We start from the raw sequence: 16,302 nt of genomic DNA, 5'->3' as shown, positions 1-16,302 counted from the left end.
AACTTAAACTTTATTGGAAAATAAAACAAATGGAGACAAAATAAAAGAGCTTCTTCCTTCTATGTTGGGAGAGCTTTGATTAAAACAGGTGATAAAGTGGTGCCTGATAATGAGAAGGAAAGGAAGAGTTTATTGGATTTGTACTACTCACATAAATGTGTATTATACATCCAAAACATGGTTGTTGGTTGAATATAGAACATAACGCACAGGGACTCTCATCCATTTTTCAAGAAATAAACCAGTTCTTTTTTTCAACCCTGAAACTCTTTTTTTAATCTTGGTCCAGCCAACATGATATGGATTATTTCTTATTACTTACTAATTGCAAAGAAGCAATTATTAGTATTAGTGACATACTAGTTGCAAATTAATGTCCAGAGAAGCAGGAACTTTTTATTTGCCACAGACAAACAAACAAACAAACAAAAAATATCCTGAGTTCAGAAAATACTGAAATACGGGCTTAACTTTCATGGTTAAACTTCAGAAGGATGAAATCCAGAACACTGAATATCAGCTTTCATCTGCATAGGAGTCATCAGACACTTTTCGAGTGGCTTGCTCTAAACGGCAAACCCATTAAGAAGTATTGCTCACCAGCTAGACTATTTTCAGCCAAGCATTTCTAAGTTATCTCAATAAAGAGATTCACCGCATGATGGTCACTGGCCATCATTTGTCCTGGCAGGCTTTGCATGGTGTATAGGATGCAGGTCGAGACCCCCATCCTGGCTGATGAACAGCCTGTATAAACATATACTAGAATATCCTGGAATAGTAAACATAATTTCAGGTCAAGAAAGAAAGTGCAGTGGAGCACTGGACCACAGCAGAAGAAAGTTCCGCCACTTTTTGGGTCCGCAGTAGACTTTTCCCATGCCAGGTGAGTGGCTGTGTATTAGCAGACATTGATTCAAGCTCATCTCCAAAGCTTGAGACTGAACTACCGCAAGGTCACTCTGTTAAGAAGGCTTCTTTACCAGGAATTTAGCCATTGACCTGAAAAATGAAAGGGCCACCCAGCCCAGCTCTTCTGGGGATGTCTTTCTGCTTAATTTCATGTTTAGCCTAACCAAAAATAATTGCTTCATTTAGACATGATTTAAGACTTGCAACCTGGTAAAAGAGTTCAGATCTACTATTTAATCAGTAAAAGCCCAGGCTAGCAACCCTTACACCATTTATATCACCCTTTGTAGATTTGTAAATGTCCAGAAAGAAAAATGTTGAAATTCAAATCTGAATTATTTAGTCCAACTGTAAGTCTCTTTTGACTGAGTTTGAATTGAAACAAGAAGCTTTTTATTCAAATTGATATGTTTTTCTCAAAAATTACTGTCTAAGATACATGTTCTTGAAGATGAGCTATTGGTCACTATGAAATCAGTGTCAAACTGCTATTGACTTTATTGATACTGGAGTTTTCACTGAGTCATTACATCCAGCTACCCCACTATACGTTAATTTAGTGGTTGTTTTGTTCCATATATTTTTATCTGTGATTTTGTTTAAGAAACCTGGTATGCACCAGGAGTTCAAGAGTTTGTACACTTACCTGTTTTCCCTTTTTCAGGGCCAGTACCCTGTAGCGTTCCTGTCATATCATCAGTCTTAAGACAGTTTTTATCCAGTCAAAGTAAAATAGGGAAGGAGTAGAAGTAATGTATTTCATATACTTCAGGCTTAATTCTTGCAACACCTCTCTGCATTAATTTGGGATTTGTTTACTTTGTTTTTCTGTTACATTTTTTCCTCCTTTTTTCAGGGAAGGCTGTCAAAATCCTTCTCCTCCCGCTTTCTAACAAACCAATCCAGCTCTCCTGCTGGGTCCAGACATCTTTTTCTTTGAAATAAATTGTCCCTTCCGATGTTTATAACATGAAATAATAAAGATCTGCCCCCTATTGTCCAGAAGGTATATGTACATTCCCTGTTTCTTAGTGCGTACCCATAGGGTCAAAACAGACTGGTATATACTGGATGACATATTAGTACCTTATTGCATCTGCTAGCACTCTGGCAGACGAAAGAGAATTGGAATGGAAAACATAATTTTGCATTCTAAATTTTCATTTCAAACATTATATGTAAATACAGTCATAAATACTTATCAAAAGGGAAACAAGTCATCTATAAGATGCAAGAAAACCTAACAGTTTGAACACAGTGAGTTACCCTGTAATACATAAATGCAAGTAAATATAATAACAGGTAGCAGTTCAGAAAGTTAAAAATAAAAAGTCATCCAAAGCTTAAACCTCTTGAGAAGACTTTGAAAAAGCTAACAAAAGAGCTCCTGTAAAACATAAGAAAAATAAAAATAGATGCTGTAGTTGCTGGATAAAAATAGTGTAGATTTAATGCCTTCTTCAAACAGATGGCTCTAAAAACTTGAGATGACAAATTATGATTTGTTCAGCCCAAAAAGAAGTCTTTCCAAAGGCTCTGTGAATTGTAACACTGTTAGAGATGACCTTGAGATGGTTTTAGATATCTTCAAATGAAAACTTTTTTTGCGAATTGAAAACAAGTATTAAGAGCAAAATAAAGTAGGGAAAACATAGAATTCTGGATAACCTGAGAGTTTTCCTAAGATTTAATTGCTTGTACTGTGAACAAACTAGAAATAGTGGCAGGGGAAATAGAAGAAATCTTGTCTTTAATGCATTTTACTTCTTTCAATGTAGTGTCTACAATCGTGGCTCACCAAATGGTCACCTGAAGGTTCAGCATTCCCCATAGGCAACAGCCCCTAGGAAGCTCCGCTGACCAGAAAGGGACTTTAGGTTTATTTTCTGCTGGTGTGGCACTTCTGTTTCAAATATGGAGGTAGAGGAAGGACTGAAGTACCCATCCATATGTATTTTTATTTTCAGATGTTGCTGTACTTAAAAGTGAAAACCATTTTTGGAATGTAAAGAAAAATACATAAACCACTTCTGAAGCTTTTCAGGAATGGATTTTCCAAACAAAATGATCTGTTAATAGGCCAGTAGATAGAAATATTGACCAGCAAAGTCCTTAATACTCCCTAGCACCTGTGCTTTGCTAATGGCCTCACCTTGTTCACGGATGCAAACAGTACACTGAAATGCAACCACCTTTCCCTAAGGAACTGTAAGAATTACGGATGTGATTAACTTCTGTGTTGCTCCAGCCCTATTCTGCTGCAAACCCAGGTTGATATAATAGCTGTATGAGACTAGAATAATTCACCAACGAAAGTAGCCTCTTATCTGCAACTTAATAAGTAAAGAAAATACTTTCAGGTGTCTGTTTTATAAAAAACCACACTTGTATTATTAACCTCTGCCACGTATGGATTTTCTTATTTTCACTGTTTCAAATTAAATAAGCTGCAATAATGGTTGTGTGTCTGAACAGCTTAATGTTTCTATAGCAACTATCTTTTTGCAAAAAGCTTTACAAGCATTAATTACTATTAAACATATTTATTGTTCTTGTGCCTAAGGAATCAGACAATTTCATTGTGTCCAAAACTTAACAAACTAAATTATTGAGGCTATGCTAGGATGAGGACCAGGAAATCTTTAACCACTCTGTATGGATGCTCTGTATTATTCCTGAGTTTTACCTCTTTTGGGAGGTGGTGGAATAGGGAGGAGTTTAATTAACTTGGGAAATGATTTTGCTCCTGTCCTCTACTAGGCAACAAGGGTTTCTTGCCCTCCTACTGTAGCAATCTCTAATAGTGTGTCACTGTGAGAAGCTGAAAACACAGCAGCACCTCTCCTTTTGCCCTCTTTGCTCTCAGCATTGGTCTCTCGGTTCAGGTGGAAAATAACAAAGGAATCAGCAGCTGTAATATATCGCACAGGCCTGAATTTAGTGCAAAGTGAAGAGACAAGGTAAGAAGTGAAAAGAGTAAGGTAAATCAGATGGAATAAATGGATGTGTGAGACCAGAGGAGGGACAGGTCTGGAAGAAACCATCATTCGGCACAGGACACACAAAGTCCCAAGAAAATTGTTCCTTATCAACTTACCATTTGCCCTTCCTTGGTTGCGAGATTTGATTCTGTTTCCTGAGTCACATCCAGTAAATAACTTGATGTCCTTAAATAACTTGATGTCCTTTTCCTATTTGTTCACACCACTAACTGGAATGTAAAAGGCATCATGGTAGAAAATGAATTGCCAGTGGGACAAAATGTGTGCTATAGTATATTACAGATGTGCCTTCTCTTGTTCACTAAGCTGCAGCATTGCCCTGAAATCTAAATATCTGAAATTAAAAGCAGAGAAACTCCCTGGCAACGCATACTTTGCTTTTTCTATTTTAAGAACATGTGGAGAAATAATTCTCATAAGCAACTGCTTGTTAGTGGCAGCCACCCAGCTGCCATAAAAAAAAAAAAAGGGAGAAAATGTATTTTCAGAACATGAAAATGGCTGTACTAATGAGTCAGGCACAAGTTCCGTCTTTGGATCTGTATCTGGTCTCTGGTGGTGGTCAAAATCAGATGCTAAGGGAAAGGTATAACAGGGAAATATGTGATATTGTTCTCACACTGCTAAATGTTTCAGCACATGTGAGAAAATTCTCTGGATCTTTTACATCTCTGTCTGATGAGAGCTCAAGGAAGGTGGCAGCCTCACAGGGTCACAGTAGTAGTTTCAACATCCAGTTCTTCAAAATCCCCTCACTAGTGTTTCAGTCAAATCTTTTGTGAAAAGATATCCACACGATCCATTTAAATGGGCTCTCTGTCCGGGCAGCCACATAAAAGCAAGATTCCCGAGTACAAACTGCTACATGAATGAGTGTTCAGTATGAGAAATGCTTTCTAAAAGGGCAATTTGTTCTAACTGGCCTGAGATTAGTGCATTTATTTTCTGAATAAATGTATAGTCAAGTGTTGAGGAGAAATGGCACCCTTTCAGATGGTTTATTAGTGGTGGGTGAACTTGTACGGCCTAATTTCGAATCCACTCTAGCTTTACTGTCTAGCTCATATTTTGTTTAATATAGACTGTAAAGAAAGGGACAGAAGGGTTGTGAGCTGAATCATGCCTGGTGACTAAGACTGCTCACCTATGGGGGCAAGGATAAGACACAGGTCAGTTCTCCTGAGTCTGCTGACTCCTATATCTGCCCTGTGCTCGATGGTCAGGTAAAAAAGTAGCTGCTATGGCAGCCAAAATGTGTCTGGTTATAAAACAAGACATTGACATTCTGCTCACTTTGTCCTCAATCATATCACTGGGATAAGGCAGTAAAGTTCAGGGAAGAAAATGTGATCTAGAGGAATCAGTGGGAGTTTCATCACTAACTTAATTGGTGACAGAATTTCACCCCATTTTCTTTGCAGGGTTCATGTCTATGTCTAACCTTTATGCAAATGTAAAGCCTAGCATACAGATTTCAGGCTCCTGTTAATTACATCTGAGTCTGGGTCTGGGTAAGCAAAACCTGGAATCAAGAGAGCAGCAGGAGCCTCTTTGTTTCCCTCCCCATGGACGGTGCTGCATTCCCTAGCAGGTATCATAGAGTTTGCTATGCTCAGTGTTGCTCCTGCTCTTCCAAGCCTTGGACACAACTTTTGTGTGTGCCTGTGTGTAACTATACAAACTCTATTTGACTAATTGCTTGTTATTGAAGGACCTAAGGAGTTCTATCAGAATCCAGGCAATTGGGGAGAGGACAGTTATGAAAGTACACCTTAAGTTAGAAAAGTGACTAGTGAACATGGGTTATATATTTAGCTTGCTTTATTCATGCATTAAATAAATAGTGGTACAGAAATCACAGCCATCGTAGCACTTAGTTAAAGTGACATTTCTTTGCATTAACTAAATATGATGTTTTCCTTATGGTCCAAGAGCCACAGCTGTATATTTATGGTTTTGCAAAGGAAAAGGAATTGGCAAGTGGAAGCTACACCATCTTCTGTGTTCCCTTGGGTCATTGGCAGCACAGCTGGTGATCCTAAATGTGGTCACTCAGCTCCTCTGCTCACTCTCAAATCTCACGGGTGGTATTATAAATTCTTGACATGGTACAATTCATCACGTCCTTACTCAGAGCTTGTTAATCACTTGCCCATTTGCTGGCTGAGCTCCACTTGCTGTCAGACCAGTGTCACTCATCAGACGCACAGATAGGAGAAACAGCAAGTGAAATTCAGCCAAATACGAAGAAAAGCACTACGTGTAAGAAATCAAATGTGCAAAGACAAATGGAGTAATGTAGGCAGGCAACATGACTACAGAAAAAAATCTGGCTGTTTAGGCAGCGACATTGAAGTCTTAAAATTTTCTTGGGTAGACAGCACTCTTTTACACACTGTCCTAACTGAAATCTTCTTCTATGTACAAAAATAAGGAATAGTTTTGATATAAAAATAGTTTCCACTAGCACTCACTAGGTCTGTGTCTCGTCTCCCTTCATGTAGTGTGGTATTTCCCCTGTTACATGACCTGCATGTTAGGCCATGTCTCCTTCCATCTTACGAGTCACCATCGCATTTCACCTGAAAAAAAACGTGGAGAGTTCTGCAATGCTGAATTTCTGTCTTAACTTTGTGTTTTCAGACTTTTGTTTCATACAGCCAGAAGCAATAGCTCATTCCATTATGCATGGATTTTATTTATGTGCAATTCTGGCATTATTAGCTATGCCAGACTACCAGCTTAAAAAAAACCAAAAAGAATCAATAGCACAGACTGGGAGAGCCTGAGCTATGAAAGGAAAACATACCCCCCAGTAGCAGCACAAAAGCATATTTTTTGCATAAAGAGATTGTTATAGGAATGGAAAATCCATCAAGGAAGAATGCTGACGTGAACACAGCTTGACCATTCTAGAACCAGTTAGAGGGTATCATGGAGCAAAATGGATCAGTGAAAGAAGGTCAGATTTATTTAATGGAGTTATTGTGATTTGTACCATGAGAAGTCCTATCCCCCCCACAATGAAGCCTTTAATCTTCATATTAAAAGGTTTCTTTTGTGTTCTGAGCATTGCATTTTCCCTCCTCTCTCTACTCTACTCCCAGCACACAGGTAGCAAAGTCAGAAGCTCAGCTGAATCCTGAATATGTAAAGGAGGAGCTGCAAAGCATTTGAAACATCTCTTCTAGTTTAATAAATCTCAAATAAATTTCAATATTATCCTTCTTCCTTTTTTTTTTCAAATGAAACACCTGAAAACTACTCTTGTGAGTAGTGTCAGCTCGTTAATCGGCAAGCTAATTCCTTCCTGAAAATTTGGGGATGATGTTTTATTTGCAAAAGAGTAATGTATCATAAAAAAGAAAAATGAAAGAAGAGACTATTTCAGGAGATGAGCAAAGCTAAATCAATTCTTGTTAAAACCTTCCTGCGTGACTTTAATAATTCTTATTTTAAGTTATTCTGTTGTTCCTATGTTCTGCCTCACTTCACTGGCTTCTGGACACCAATGCCTACAATGATTATCTGTAGTAATATTTCCTTAAAGTTACAGAATAAGCAAGAATACTGAAATGGTAGACTTTAATCCACAGACTGCCAGTAATTTTTTTCTGAAGTGTCATCAAATGTATGATTTCTCTCCATACACCTAGAGAAGATCTCTTCTTACTAGTTTTCTAGGACACTGAGGTTAATTTCCTGAAATAATAGAGGTTCTTTTAGCTCAAGTTTCTGCTAGGGATAGTGATTCCATCCTTTCTTACTGCAAGCATTGTTTTTTTATTATTTTCATTGTGTCCAGTCAAGTGTAAGAATATGATCATATGAAACATTCAGAAATGGGGTGCCAGCATCTTTGACTCAAAGCAAGATTTTGCTGATTTTTTGTATCAGTTACCAGTGGATCAGATCCTCAGTTGATGTAATTTGGTGCTGTTCAATGGAAGCCATTGAAGCTAATCTGATTGTACCAGTTGAAGAACTGTTCATTTAGTATCCAAATCTGAGAAATACCATTTAGTTAAACCACTGGGATTTGAACACAGCATGCTCCAAAGCTAAAAGCAACAACTTGGTCTAGAAAGTTAAGGTTAAACAGAAACTATTCAGCTGCAGCTATAAAAGCACCCTTGCTGTGAGATGCCATGGAGTACCCGAGTCACCCACATGGGGCTGGCAAATGTAACAGATGATCTACAAGAGATATCCATGCACCTTGGAGGCAACAGTTGGAGGCTACACACAATTCCCTACAAAGTCCAAAATGGCACGAGATGTCCACATGTGAGCAGCTGAATCAAGCCCTTAGTTTTTGTGAACAGGAGTTAGAAGGAGACCTAGGATATGCACAACACTTACTACTTTAGACACTACAGTTGGTCAGCCAAGATTCTCTGACTACACTAGAGTTTGGCCGGCTTTCATTAGCTGAGAAAAGGGCCAAACACTTAGGGAACACGTGCAACGCAGAACAGGACCTGCTACATTGATACTGAGGTTGGCACTAACTTCTGGCCATTAATCAATGTGGTTCCAGGAGGAGGAAAGGTGTCCAGGTGGATATATAGAATCAAACTCAATTTTCTCCCATCCAACTATTGAGTTATTGAATTGAAATGTACCACATTGTTTGTGGTGCTTGAAAGCATGCTTATTTTAGGCAGTTAATCTCATTCAAAGTTTATCTGCATGGTGGCACTCTCAGAGGCAGATCTGCAGTCAGTTAGGCAATTGTAGGGATCAAAAGTTAGTAGAGAAAGAGAAATATTTTGAATGTGTCTGTAGCTGGGAACCTAAAATGGAAATTAAGCATTAAACTTGAGGAAAACAGAAGAACTTCATGATCGAATAAGCAGCAACTTGGTTCTAAAAGGCCATTGTCTTAGCTTCTGATTTTATTCAACTGATGCAGTTTCTCCTTGTGAAAAGAACACAGCTGAGAGGCAGGAGGGTTGGTCCTGTACTCTGCCACTCACTGGCTCACTACTCACTCACCCATGTGCAAATCACTTTTCATCTATATCTATTTTCTCTCCCACTGTTCTTAACTAATCGTTAGGCACTGTGAAGCACAGACTTTAATATGCAATACAGCACGTTGTGTAAGGAGGTCTTGGTCTGGTACAGGTCTCTGCAATTCACTAAAAGATGCATCTTGGAGCTATAATAAATGCCACTAATTTTCCTGTATCTGTCTGGGAAAATGTGCCTTTGCAGTTTAGACTAGTCACACATATGATGGGAAAATTTAAAAGCAGTGCAAAAAATATATGTAAACACTGTTTCTTGTATTAGGGTCTTATGTATTAAAAAATAAGTCATAACTATGCGGTAGAATTAAGAGTAACACAAGTGTGGATCTCTATGCAGAGACATATATAATACACACATAAATCACAGGAATGGATTGAAATATCTCTTCCCACTTTTTCAAATCAAGAGCTCAATTTGGTTTCAATTATCTGTATTTTTTGACCTCCAGGGAGCCATTTGGAGGAATCCATCAAGTTCTTGAGAGCAAAACTTCAAAATAAAACTTTAAAATACAACTTCAAAATACAACTTCAAAATACTTTAATTTGAACTACTCACACAGTGATGCATTTTGGAAATTGAAACTATGCTCCAATCTGCTTTATTCTTGTTCAACAACATGAAAAACCCACCCTTTTTTAGTGAGTCACTGTTACGTTTGTGTTCTGAAGTGCTACCACGTATGTATGCAAACCAGGTGGGCAGAAGCTTCTTCTACCATAACGTACCAATATGCTAATGTACCCATAGAATCATAGAATCACAGAATCACTGAGGTTGGAAAAGACCTCTAAGATCATCGAGTCCAACCATCAACCCAACACCACCATGCCCACTAAACCATGTCCCTAAGTGTCTCATCTACTCGTCTTTTAAATACCTCCAGGGATGGGGACTCCACCACTTCCCTGGGCAGCCTGGTCCAATGTTTAACCACTCTTTCAGGAAAGACATTTTTCCTCACGTCCAATCTAAACCTCCCCTGGCGCAACTTGAGGCCATTTCCTCTCGTCCTATCGCTTGTTACTTGGGAGAAGAGACCGACACCCACCTCGCTACAACCTCCTTTCAGGGAGTTGTAGAGAGCAATGAGGTCTCCCCTCAGCCTCCTTTTCTCCAGGCTAAACAACCCCAGTTCCCTCAGCCGCTCCTCATCAGACTTGTTCTCCAGACCCCTCACCAGCCTCGTTGCCCTTCTCTGCACACGCTCCAGCACCTCAACGTCCCTCTTGTAGTGAGGGGCCCAAAACTGAACACAGTATTCGAGGTGCGGCCTCACCAGGGCCGAGTACAGGGGCACGATCACTTCCCTACTCCTGCTGGCCACACTATTTCTGATACAGGCCAGGATGCCATTGGCCTTCTTGGCCGCCTGGGCACACTGCCGCCTCATGTTCAGCCGGCTGTCGACCAGCACCCCCAGGTCCTTTTCCGCCAGGCAGCTTTCCAGCCACTCCTCCCCAAGCCTGTAGCGCTGCATGGGGTTGTTGCGGACGAAGTGCAGGACCCAGCACTTGTTGAACCTCATACAGTTGGCCTGGGCCCATCGATCCAGCCTGTCCAGGTCCCTCTGCAGAGCCTTCCTACCCTCAAGCAGATCAATGCTCCTGCCCAACTTGGTGTCATCTGCAAACTGACTGAGGGTGCACTTGATCCCCTCATCCAGATCATCGATAAAGATATTGAACAAGACCGGCCCCAAAACTGAGCCCTGGGGAACAACGCTCGTGACTGGCTGCCAACTGGATTTGACTCCATTCACCACAACTCTCTGGGCCCGGCCGTCCAGCCAGTTTTTGACCCAGCACAGAGTCCACCTGTCTAAGCCGTGAGCCGCCAGCTTCTCTAAGAGAATGCTGTGGGAGACAGTGTCAAAGGCCTTACTGAAGTCCAGGTAGACCACATCCACAGCCTTTCCCCCGTCCACTAGGCGGGTCACCTGGTCATAGAAGGAGATCAGGTTGGTCAAGCAGGACCTGCCTCTCATGAACCCGTGCTGGCTGGGCCTGATCCCCTGGTTGTCCCGCTCATGCCTTGTGAGCGCCCTCAAGATGAACCGCTCCATCATCTTCCCCGGCACCGAGGTCAGGCTGACAGGCCTGTAGTTCCCCGGATCCTCCTTCCGGCCCTTCTTGTAGATGGGCGTCACATTGGCAAGCCTCCAGTCGTCCGGGACCTCCCCCGTTAACCAGGACCATTGATAAATGATGGAAAGCGGCTTGGCAAGCTCCTGTGCCAGCTCCCTCAGCACTCTTGGGTGGATCCCATCCGGCCCCATAGACTTGTGAGTGTCCAGGTGGCGTAGCAGGTCATTGACTGCTTCCTCTTGGATTACGGGGGGTTCATCCTGCTCGCCGTCCCTGTCTTCCAGCTCGGGGGGCCGAGTACCATGAGGAGAACTGGTCTGCCTGTTAAAGACTGAGGCAAAGAAGGCATTGAGTACCTCAGCCTTCTCCTCATCCTCGGTGACAATGTTCCCCCCAGCATCCAATAAAGGATGGAGATTCTCCTTGGCTCTCTTCTTGTCATTAATATATTTGTAAAAACTTTTTTTGTTGTCTTTAACGACAGCGACCAGATTGCGTTCTAGCTGGGCTTTTGCCTTTCTCATTTCTTCTCTGCACGACCTAACGAGATCCCTGTACTCTTCTTGAGTCACCTGCCCCTTCTTCCACAAGCGGTAAACTCTCCTTTTTTTCCTGAGTCCCAGCAAGAGCTCCCCGTTCAGCCAGGACGGTCGTCTTCCCCGCCCGTTCTTCTTACGGCGTATGGGGACAGCCTGCTCCTGCGCCTTTAAGACTTCCTTCTTGAAGATCGTCCAGCCTTCCTGGACCCCTTTGCCCTTCAGGACTGTCTCCCAAGGGACTCTCTCAACCAGCGTCCTGAACAGGCCAAAGTCCGCCCTCCGGAAGTCCATGGTTGCGGTTTTGCTGCCCCCCCCTCCTTACTTCACCAAGAATGGAGAATTCTACCATTTCATGGTCACTAAGCCCAAGATGGCCTCCGACCACCACATCTCCCACCAGTCCTTCTCTGTTTGTAAACAGCAGGTCGAGCGAGGCACCTCCCCTGGTAGGCTCACTTACCAGCTGTGTCAGGAAGTTGTCTTCCACACACTCCAGGAACCTCCTAGGCTGCTTCCTCTCTGCCGTGTTGTATTGCCAGCAGACATGCGGGAAGTTGAAGTCCCCCACGAGAACAAGGGCTAGCGATTGAGAGACTTCTGCCAGCCGCTTGTAGAACGCTTCATCTGCCCCTTCATCCTGGTTGGGTGGTCTATAACAGACTCCCAGCAGGATATCTGCCTCGGTGGCCTTCCCCCTCATCCTTACCCATAAACCCTCAACCGTACCATCATCACAATCGTTGAGCTCTAGACAATCAAAACACTCCCTAACATGCAGGGCCACCCCACCGCCTCTCCTTCCTCATCTGTCCCTTCTGAAGAGTCTATAGCCATCCATTGCAGCACTCCAGTCATGAGAGTCACCCCACCATGTTTCTGTGAGGGCGACTAAGTCATATCTCTCCCGCTGCACAATGGCTTCCAGCTCCTCCTGCTTGCCGCCCATGCTGCGTGCATTGGTGTAGATGCACTTGAGCTGGGCTATCGATTTCACCCCCGGCATCGGCACGCCACCCCTAGGCTCATCTCTAGCGAGCCTGGTTTTATCCCCTTCCCCCTTCGAACCTAGTTTAAAGCCCTCTCAATGAGCCCTGCCAATTCATGAGCAATGATCCTTTTCCCCCTGTGAGACAGCTGGACTCCATCTGCCGCCAGCAGGCCCGGTGCCGTGTAAACCTCCCCGTGATCAAAAAAGCCAAAATTCCTCCGATGGCACCAGCCCCTGAGCCACGCGTTGATCAGGTGTGTTTTCCTGCTCCTTTCAGTATCCTTCCCTGCCACTGTAGGGATAGAGGAAAACACTACCTGTGCTCCCGATCCTTCAACCAGTCGCCCCAGTGCCCTAAAGTCCCTTTTGATCGCTGCAGGACTTCTCTCTGCAACCTCATCACTGCCAGCCTGTATAACCAGCAGCGGGTAGTAATCGGAAGGCCGTACCAGACCAGGGAGCTTCTTAGTGATGTCTCTGACCCGGGCCCCAGGGAGGCAGCAGACTTCCCTGTGGGACGGGTCCGGTCGGCATATCGGGCCCTCTGTTCCCCTCAGAAGGGAATCGCCTATGACAATTACCCTCCTTTTTTTCTTAGCAGCGGCAGTCATAATGCGTGGGGCTGACTGCCTCACCCTAGGCGACCCCCCGGATGGACCTTCGCCTACATCCTCGTTTGCCTGGCCCTCAAGTTCCAGGGCCCCATATCTGTTGTGTAAAGGTAACCGGGAAGGTGAGGGAGGCTGGGCGGGGGTTTGCCTGGCACCCCAAGCAGGGACCTGTTTCCATTCCCCCCCGTCGCTTAGGTCCCCTCTTCCTACCTGGTGGCAAGAAGGCAGGGGATCCTCTGCTTCTCGCGGAGCCTCCATCTGCTGCCTTTGCCTCAGGGACGGTAGGGTGCGACTCCACCAATCTATCTCCCTCTCACACTCCCGGATACTCCTCAACCTTTCCACCTCCTCCTTCAGCTCTGCCACCAGGCTGAGCAGATCATCCACCTGGTCACACCGCACACAGGTGGTGTCTCTGCTGCCCTCCGGTAGAGCTGACAGGCTCAGGCACTCCCTGCAGCCAGAGACCTGGACAGCTGTATGCTTGCGTGAGGGCTCTGTCTGGGTCGCCACATTCCTTCTGGTGACAGCTTTTGGCCAAGTGGAAACCATAGCTGGTCCTCTTCTTGGAAGCTGACAATTACTAATTGAGTTGGCCTCTAGAGCCAGGAGGGGGGCTGCACCCTGCCCGCTCGCCTTCCCTGCACGCCCTGCCTGCGCGAACTGCTGCGCAAACTACCGCGCCACACCCTTCTGACGCGCCACGTCCTGTTTGCCCGCCATGTACCTATTCATAAACAAGCCACTCAATCAGAGGACACTTCAGCTAGATCTTAGGATAAATCAATATTCCTGAGAAATCTAAATTGCAGTCTAAATAGAAGTTGCTTATTCCTGGCCTAACTGAAAGATTATTGGAATGAAAAAATTAAAAAAAAACCCAAAAACAACCCACCCCAAAACAGCTTTCCAACATAAACAGAATCCTAGATATATGACCCATGAAGAAGCTGGAAAAATATCAGATCTTGAGGCACAGGAACATACATAGCTGGTGAGATCAAATATTCATGTTTCCTGTCTCTGGCACTAGCCAACAGCAAACCCTGGGGATTCGTGCATAAGAAAAAGGTGGTATTCCCTGGAGTGTGCTCTTGCCCTGCTACTTTTTAGGCTTTAGCCTGTTGTGGAGCCACAGTTGATGCTTTCATACTAAAAATGACCAACTATTACTGTCAGGAGAAGAGATACCATGGAGAAGCACATAGTTAATCTTGAGTTGCTCAAGTCAACCAATAGCCTAGGGGAAACATTAAGATCCATAACTTCAGTCTCAATCTAATCTGGTACATGAGCACTTCAGTGACTATTCCCTCACTAAAAATACCCTTAGTGTGCAAATATGAATGTCGCACCCTAAGGTGATGTCTCTCCTACAAATAATATGAAGAGCAGGGTTACACCCTCTAAACTGGAGAGGTATGGATTTGATGGGTGGACTGTCCGGTGGGTGAGGAATTGGTTAGATGGTTGCATCCAGAGGGTAGTGGTCAACGGCTCAATGTCCAGGTGGAGATTGGTGATGAGTGGCGTCCCGCAGGGGTCCGTATTGGGACCGGTACTGTTTAATATCTTCATCAATGACATAGACAGTGGGATCGAGTGCACCCTCAGCAAGTTTGTAGATGACACCAAGCTGAGTGGTGCGGTCAACATGCCAGAAGGATGGGATGCCATCCAGAGGGACCTGGACAAGCTCGAGAAGTGGGCCCATGTGAACCTCATGAGGTTTAACAAGGCCAAGTGCAAGGTCCTGCACCTGGGTCGGGGCAACCCCCGGTATCAATCCAGGCTGGGGGATGAAGGGATTGAGAGCAGCCCTGCCAAGAAGGACTTGGGGGGACTGGTGGATGAAAAGCTGGACATGAGCCAGCAGTGTGTGCTCGCAGCCCAGAAGGCCAACCATATCCTGGGCTGCATCCAAAGCAGCGTGGCCAGCAGGTCGAGGGAGGGGATTCTGCCCCTCTACTCTGCTCTCGTGAGACCTCACCTGCAGCACTGCGTCCAGCTCTGGAGCCCTCAGCATAAGAAAGACACGGACCTGTTGGAGCGGGTCCAGAAGAGGGCCACAAAAATGATCAGGGGGCTGGAACAGCTCTGCTATGAAGAAAGGCTGAGAGAGTTGGGGTTGTTCAGCCTAGAGGAGAGAAGGCTTTGGGGAGACCTTATTGCAGCCTATCAGTACTTAACGGGGGCTTATAAGAAAGATGGGGAGAAACTTTTTAGCAGGGCCTGTTGCAACAGGACAAGGGGGAATGGCTTTAAACTAGAAGAGGGTAGAATCAGACTAGAGATAAGGAAGCAATTTTTTACTCTGAGGGTGGTGAAACACTGGCCCAGGTTGCCCAGAGAGGTGGTGGATGCCCCATCCCTGGAAACATTCCAGGTCAGGTTGGACGGGGCTGTGAGCAACGTGATCTAGTTGAAGATGTCCCTGCCCACGGCAGGGGGGTTGGACTAGATGACCTTTAGAGGTCCCTTCTGACCCAAACTATTCTATGATTCTATGATTCTATGACTTCTATGATTCTATGATTCTATGACTTTTCTTTGGACTATGATCCAAGCAGAGATTCATTTGACGAGATGTCTAGAGCTCTGCTAGTTGCTCTAGGCTCTCTAGTTATGGGGCTAGATGAAGTTGCCAGTGGTGTCTATAGATCCATTTAACTTTTTCTAATACATATGTCCAAAATAGGTTAGGCAAATCACACCTCTAAGCACCCGTTTTTCTCCACCTACTCTTGGGAGACTAGCTTACAGGTAATATTACGCAGATACTATGAATGTTGCTGCCATAGACAGAAAACCCCAGTATCCAAAATGTGTGATCACCACCCTATGTTGCAGAGGATTTGCAGACCAGAAATAAAACATGAAGCTGCTTTATTCCGATCAAATTGCCCCTGGAGAGTCAAAATATTCTCTCATCATACTGTTGTGATTTGTGTCCTGTATTGCAATCAGTTCACTGATGCACTCTTTCAAATTATGAAAAAGTCCAGGGTAATGGAAATTTAATATCTGAGTCCACCAAATATAATCTGTGTTACTATTAATACTTTCTCAACATTGCAAAACAATGTTTTTCTGCATTTCAGTTACATTGTGCCAGGTATTTTGTCT

The sequence above is a fragment of the Aptenodytes patagonicus genome, chromosome 4 (genome assembly GCF_965638725.1).
Source record: "Aptenodytes patagonicus chromosome 4, bAptPat1.pri.cur, whole genome shotgun sequence".
Classification (NCBI taxonomy): domain Eukaryota; kingdom Metazoa; phylum Chordata; class Aves; order Sphenisciformes; family Spheniscidae; genus Aptenodytes; species Aptenodytes patagonicus.
Note: the sequence above shows the minus strand (reverse complement) of the source record.